Source organism: Coturnix japonica, chromosome 1 (genome assembly GCF_054131305.1).
Source record: "Coturnix japonica strain WE chromosome 1, WE-NBRP24, whole genome shotgun sequence".
NCBI lineage: Eukaryota > Metazoa > Chordata > Aves > Galliformes > Phasianidae > Coturnix > Coturnix japonica.
In genome coordinates this window covers 107870982-107878917 of record NC_140663.1, presented here as the reverse complement: position 1 = coordinate 107878917, position 7936 = coordinate 107870982, and positions in this window count along the sequence as shown.

Sequence of the window (7936 nt, the reverse complement as noted above, 5' to 3'; positions counted from 1 at the left end):
CATTGACTGAAGTGCATTTATCAATTTTATGTATAAACAACATTCATATCTGCCCTTCCTTTTAGTACTTGGTAGACATTATATTATCTATAAATTGGAAAAAAATACATATAAAAGAAAAATTTCCATGCTTAAAGAAGTCTGAATTAACTCACGATCTCTGATCTTGTAAGACTAGTCCTTAGTACACTATTTTAACATCTCCTTTCTGTGATTCTTGTGGTGGTAAATGGAGAAGGGTTTTGTAATGTGTCTTAGAAAGGCAATATGTTAATGGGCTTCCCTTTATGTGGGCTGAACAAACATCTTAAAAAACTCTGGATGTCAAAGGTATTACTCCAGGAAATCTGTGTTTATGCCCCAAACCTCAGGCAGTGGAGGGGGAAGCAGGCTGGAGAGGTTTCTGCCCCAGAGAAGCCCAAAGTGGGGGTAACAAAAAATGTAGGAAACTGTAAGGACAGAACCTCCAAGGTTTCCACATAAAACAAATGTGGAAGGAGCAGCAACCATGGAAAGTGTCCAAGGAAGGCCTATGTAATTAGGCAGAGACTAGAACTGTGTCAAACAGTAGCTATCCCTGTTTGTTCTACAGCTCACTAGATGTTCACACAAAAGGACTGCTAAATAAGCCATTAATTTTGGGACCAAAGATCAATTTCCCCAAAGAAAATAGATGTTAAGAAGCTTGTGCTCCAAAGTGCTGTTTACTTTAGAAATGGACCATATACTTAGAGGTCAGATTTTGAGTATTATGACTGAACAGGATGGAGAACACATTTAAATTGGTTTGCGGCAAGTAAAAGTACAAGAAAACAATTGAATTATAACTGTACTGTTTCACCCTGCTTTTTCCTTAATAGTTCAGTAAAATGAAAACAGGCTCCTGAATATGTCTGACCATCAGAGAAAGCAAGCATTCCTTTTTCTTTCATTCTTGGCATGCCCTGATTTGAACATAGCAGATCATGGTGCTAAAGAGCATTTTGCAAGCCTCAGCAGACTCATCCTCACTTTGGGTTAAGCTGATAAGCCTTTTCTATTTCTTTCTTTAAACGTTCAAAGAATATGCGCCATGACGCTTTATTCTTGAACATCTTGCAGTCTCTTTCAGAAAGAAGCAATGAAAATACTACCTTACAAGGCAAGAATTGAAAATAGAAGACTGTTCCAAAATAGAGAAAAGCAATAGGAAAAACAGACACAGTAACAAAAGTATTGCGCAGAATGTCAAGAAGACTGCAAAGTTATGCAAAGTTGCTCTGTAGAAAAACATATCATTTCTTAATTACAGTTTTAATCTAATTACCACTGCTAAAAAATGCAATATACCCACAAGGGCTGTTTGTAATTTTATTTTAATAATTCATATATATATATATGAATACATATATATATATATTTTTTTTTTCTTTTTTTTTCTGGTATCTTCAAATGAATTTGAAGGGAATCTTAAATACAAGAATTTGTGTTTGACTTTGTTCAGTAAACTTTTTATTTTGGTGCTTTCAGAACCATGTTTAATAAAAATGCAAAGCTTGCTGCTGGAATGTATTTTCAGTAAAACTTTTTCCTTAGAAGAAATAAATCCTAAACTTTCAGTCAGTTTTATCAAGAGGAAGAGAGAATTTTATGATTTCCCTTTCAGCAAGGAAATCTGTCTATGCAAATGTTATACAGTTTCATTTTCTCTCTGTCCCTACAGCTGTACTTTCCATTACTAGTTTCCATTCATCACATTCCTTCTGATAAGGTCTCTGACTCAAAGAGTGAAGTTCTTCAGTGGTTAAACCAGCTTTTCAGTAATTTTAATGTACAGAATGTGCAGTCTGGAGAAGTGATATAGGAGATATGTTGAGCACACCTGACAAATATGGCTGATTGCTGACTAGGAACTAAGAGGAGCATTGCTTAAGTTTAGCTCAGATCCCAGAAAACAGCTGCTTCTAAATTGCAAAGGCTGTGTCTACATTACTATATAAATTGGATCTGAAGCGTTCTTTTAAAACAGTTTGGATAATGAAGTTGTTTTAGTGTGTTTTTGTTCACAAATTTAAGAGAATTTTCATAGATCTTGAAATAATTTCCTCTCAGATAAAACAAAACCAGATGGCACACTACAGGATTGTACCTAGCACGTTCCTGCCCCAAATGGTCATTCAGCCTGTGGGATTCAATTAAAGCTAATCTGATGTAGAAGTCCCAGAATAATTATAGTGTGTGGATTCTGGGTCCTCAGAGGTGTGTCTCCCAGTCTGGCTATTTCCCATGTCTTACTGCCACAGGCACAGCCACATTCAGTACTCAGTTTGTGTTCAGCAGCTTGGTGAGTACTAAAGAGAGAGAAATCCTTGACGATTTAAGAAAAAAATATCTTTTTTATAATGAAACTACACATATATTTAAATCTGCAGTATGGCTAGTGAGTATTATAGTAGTATATACAGTTATATACAGTTTCACCATGGGATTGGAGCAAGGCGGGTTGGAGGTAGTTCTACCTGAAAGACTGGTGTTGTAGAAAGTGAAGAATAGTATCCTGAAAAAGCAGTTTCCATCTTTGCATCTCACACTCAGGATGAGTTATGGTTCAAACACCTATTTAGGCAAATCCTTTCAGTAGCACCTCGTCTCTTGAACTGGATTATTCTGACTGCAGAAAAGCAGACTTAGTATTGCCTTACTTTTCTGGCACAGCCTTCAGATGTTATTACCCACATTAAGGTCTGGATAGCTTTCCATGGCTTGTCCATGAAACCATCCAAGATGTTTCCTGAGCTATGCATGTCACAACCAAAGAACCCCTAACAGTAGGGTTGCTGATGGTTTGGACTGCAAAAAAAAAGGGAAGTGTTTTCTTAACTTGTCAGCATTATTCAAGCCAATACAAAGTTACTAAAAGCTTTCAGTAATAAACATGAAGTATGTGTTATGCCTAAAACAACACATTTTTTTCCCCCGCCTGAAAATAAATTACACAAGGCTGTGCAAAGAGTCTCTGAGGTTTGAATAGTTTTTAATGTGAGCTGAAGCAGTTAGGTAATAAAGACTTTGGCAGTGTGGAGAGGAGGAAATGAGAAGAGGTTCCATAATACTTAGAACTATTGCTTTTCAAGTGTCTCAAAAGAGACAATGGGAATTGGCTATAACCTAGTCTCTTGTGCTAGCATAGGTGCAATAGAAAGCAATATTATTTGCATGCAAATTGATATTGTCCAAATGCATATTTTTGTTTGTAGATAATGGCCAGGACAATTTGCAGAAGAAAAAAAATGTTATGTGGTAACATAGGAATGGAAGAAAATGTGCAATTTCAGCTGTAAAAACATGCTGTTAAAGAATCCTGACTGACAAAACTGTGGCCAGTTGTTCCATTTACAGGTGATCTTTATGTTGATTTGGGAAATTCTGTAAAATAATTGGTTTGTTATCAACCCTATATTGTTTTGAATTCGGGCACTTGTTTCTCTTCAAGTGTTAGACTTTGGCATGCTGTCAGAAAAGAAAGTATCAGATAAGTAGATCAGGATCCAAATGATATCAGTGGGAATTTGATTTTTAGTAGGAAAACATTAAGGGCTGTGTCCATGCCAGGACAACCTGTAGGTCCTCCCTCCACCCATGCACAGTCAGAGCAACACTGCTAGCCAACAGCAGTATGCACTGTTACTCATCCAAAAGGCAGGATCTTAGGAAAACAGTCTTGATCCAGAAACTGACAGCTTTGAGTGTACCCTCAAAGAGGATTAATCTTCAGTTATCAGTCTGGGGAGCCTCTGTGGAACATTTTGAAGACTTAAACACTGACTGTAAGCATTAGTGTAAATATCTTGTTGAGCTCAACCTAAATGAGTATCTAGGCAGTGATTCTTGATAAAAGCTGTTTTGGCGTAACATTGATTCCATGGTGAAACAAATTCCACAGCATGGTACTGTGTCTCTGCAGGAACTTTTCAGCATGGAGAGAGATCTGCTTCTGGGTGTTTACAAAAACAGTAATGTGAGCTCTATTAGGCATCCAGTAGGGGGAAAAACATCAACTGTACAAATTTGGATAATTAAATTATTAAGTAAGCATTAGGTAAGGCAGGGGGGTTGTTATAAATGTTAATATTAAATTTTGACTGCAGAAGGCAGCCAGGTGTCTTTATTCCCCTCCAGGAGATGATTATGTCTTGATAAATCAAATTCCCTTCAGTGGCCTTATTGCAATTCCAGAACAGCCTTATTATTTAACAGTGTCATTCTGCATTGGAAAGTCGAGTTCAGTAGGCTGAAAAGAGCTCAGAGCAGAGCTACATAAATCCCATGGGTCAGTGTTACCACTTGAAGTATTAATCAGGACTCTCTATTTTTAGGAGGGGTACTCTGAAAGTAATGCCTCCTACTTTATCACATTGTCCCACAACAGCAGAAGCAGATGTTGGTGGTGGATGCTGGGAGACAAATGGATGAGGCCAGGCTCTTTTTGGTGATGTTTAGTGATTGGGCAATGAGCTATGACCTAAAACCTGAACAGAAAAAGTTCCACATAAACAAGCAGATAAACTCCTTTACAGAAAGGGTGACAGAGCTCTGGAACAGGCTGCCCAGAGAGTCTGTGGAGTCTCATTCTATGGAGATATTCAAGACCTGTCTGGATGCCTATGTGTGTGAGCTGTTGTAGGGAACCTGCTTTAGCAGAGGGGTTGGACTCAACGATCTCTTGAGGTGCCTTCAAACTTCTGCAATCTGGTTTGATTCTGTGTATGGCAGTAGAGATTGAACCTTTCCACCAATATTCTGTTACATTCTTTTGTTGTGTGACAGGTTGTGCAGCAGAGGGGAAGTCAGACAAAATGACATCTGACGTGGAAATGTGTATGAAGCAAAGGTTTATCACTGAATTCTTCCACGAGGAAAAAGTGACACCCATTGATGTAGATCGATGCTTGCTGAACATTTAGGGAGACCAAACAGTGAATGTGAGCACAGTGAGGGGTGGGTAGTTTGTTTCAGCAGTGATGACAATAACAGAATGTCACCTCCTCTGGTGCAGGTTTTTAGGAACACTGCACTCAGGCTCTCATTTATCACCAGTGATGTTGCATAGTTAATGCTGTTGACTATGTTGAAAAAGTAGCCTTTTGTAGTCGATAGTTTGCTCTATTAAATTGTGTTATTGTGATCTTTGTTGTAGTTTCTAAGGAGTTTCCAAGGAGTGGAAAGTGTGCATTCTGTTGAAATAATCTTACTGCAACCAGCCAGTAAAGCAAGGAAACAGGAATGGATGGGCATGTAATGGTTATCTCCTCCTCACCTGATCCTGGTCACTTGTGCTGGGATCAGTTCAAATGCGATGATAAACAGGGCTTCTTAGGAGAACCAGGAAATCCATTAAAAATAATGATATTAATAATAATAAATAAATAAATATATACATGTATTTAGGAAGATTACAGACTTCAGGTGGGAAATATATGCTTACTTAGCCTACATCAGAGGAGTTACTGACAGGTTTTTCTAGCCAGACAGGCATCACTGCAAGCAGAACCCTCTGCTCTTAGTGTTGGATGCTTGACCTTGTGTTCCCTCCTTGTAGCTGGGGAGGCACTGGAGAAGTACTGCATGGGGAAGATATGGGAGGAGGTTTCTTGCAGGATGCAGGAGGGATTAGAGTGAGAAACATTCTTCCCCCAGAGTTACCATGTATCTTTACAAAGGCAGGAGTTTCTTTGGCACAACAGCTCTTTGCTCTCCATTCTGGCTCCAGTGAGCTGGGCTGGGAAGCCCGATTCTCCCTAGAGCTGGAGTGACCTCGTTACCTCAGCTGCTAATATGAACAGGTGCATTTCTTTCAGTTCTGGTTAAAATGTGATATATAGTTCTATGCAGGATATATAATACTTACTTACACAAAGAAGTTTGTATTATTTTATTCAGAAGAATGTTGCTAGCATCATTATTTCTCTTGCCAACAAACAAACAAAAACAAACCCTGAACTATTTTCATGTTATACACTAGTATGCTCATATAATGGAGTGATGTATTTATACAGTGGCGTGGACTGCCTTCAACTATAAGTAATGAGTATGGGTTTGCATATATATGAAATGGTATAAGATAAATGTGAATAATGATGTTACTATTTTAGTTTTAATTTATACTCAAAGGCAAGAGGCATCTTTTCTCTGTAATGGTTTCATCTCAGCTGTTTGAATCCAGCTGAGAGCCAGCTGTGTGCCCAAAGCTTCTCAAGGGTGTGATTATTTAATGATAAAACTCATTTTGTGTAGTAGCTGCTGATTACTATTGCAAAAATTACTTTAACAGACTGAAGTGGTAAATTTTTGAGCTGATAGAAGGCAAGGTTAACAATTCAGAATATTGAGCAGCCTTTTCAGCAGAAGTGTAGTAAGAACCATGAAATAACACTACCTGTCAAAATACTTGGCTGAAGTTTAGAGTCCAATTCATCTTACAGCGCTAAGTTGTCTGCCTTACTGTGCCATTAACATAATAGCATTTAGTTACACATTCCTTTAAATACAAAAGTCATTCCAGGTCAAATGGTCTTTGTAAGCCTTGTATTTGACCTCCACTGTGGCTAATAATCTGTGCTGGAGAAGACTTTCTGTCCACTCATTTGAACTTGGGATTGAATGCCACAGTATATTCTGAATAGGAATTTTGGAAATGGAAAGAAAGCTTAAGGTAGGGAAAAAAAAACCATTATGATGATTCTTATGATATGTGTGCCCAGTTTTGGTTCCCACAATTTAAAGAAACCATGAACAGACCTGATAGGGTCCAAAAGAGGGTTCCTTTTTCCCTTCCCCTCCTTTCCCTTCCCTTGTTCCCATTTATCTTCTGTTTCTGTCAGACTGAGCTCAAATTTCCAAAGATAAACTATAGCTTAAAACTGCATTTTGAATTTCAAATAGGTTATTTTTGGTCTTACTGAAGTAAAGTATTTGATATTGAAACATCCAAACTTTAGAATGTTAATAATATCTTTTCTTCTTTATATCTCTCTAGAAGTTTAATATTTGGATAAATTTATCAATCATTAAAAAAAAAATAAAAATAATCACTTCTGCTTTGTATGTTTTGGTGACAGAGTTCACAGAAGACTAGTGGTTCTAGTATATTAAGACAACATAAGCCTAGAAAGCCACTGCTAATCATCAGTACTGGTTTGTTTGGGAGGTTTTCAGTTAAGTACTTGACTTTCAATTTGAGAGACCTTCACAGATCGTAGCTAATGATAGTAGTGTAATCTTCTAAGGATAAAACAAAACCTGTGTTTGTTGTTTGTTAATTTATTAAAAAGTGAGGAATTAAATTTTTCACATTTTAGTTGTACTGCATAAAATTAAGCAGCCTTCTGAAAATTACAGCCAAGGGATAGAGTATGAGATATAAAAGCTGTATATGAGAGTTATTATTACCATCAGCTTTTATGTTAACGATTCCCCTTACTTACAAACACACACACACACCACAATTTTTCATCCCAATTTAAAACATAATTGCAGCCCTTGACAGACTGCCATTGATTTTTTTTTTTTTTTCATAGAATGAATTAAAATATTTTAAGTAGGAAAAGATAGAAAGGAACATTATGTCCCATTAAACTAATCAAATGTACTAAAACTAACCCCTCCACTCCACATCCACCCCCCGCTGACATCTACAGCATCAAAATGGTTATGAATGGACAAATCCACTTGGCGGTTTGCAAAATGAGGTCGAGATAAGTGCATGAAAAAATAAAATCAAAGCTCTTCATAGCTAGCAAGATCCTGCCTTTATAGCAGTGAGTTTAAATCAGGGCAGCAAGATCAGTAAAGTGCTTCCAAATCCTTCCAAGAGCAAATTATAATTTTCTGTTTCCTGACTATTTTTTGTAACTGCTGTGTAAGTTTGTTAAAAATACTTTACCATTTTCCAGAGGAT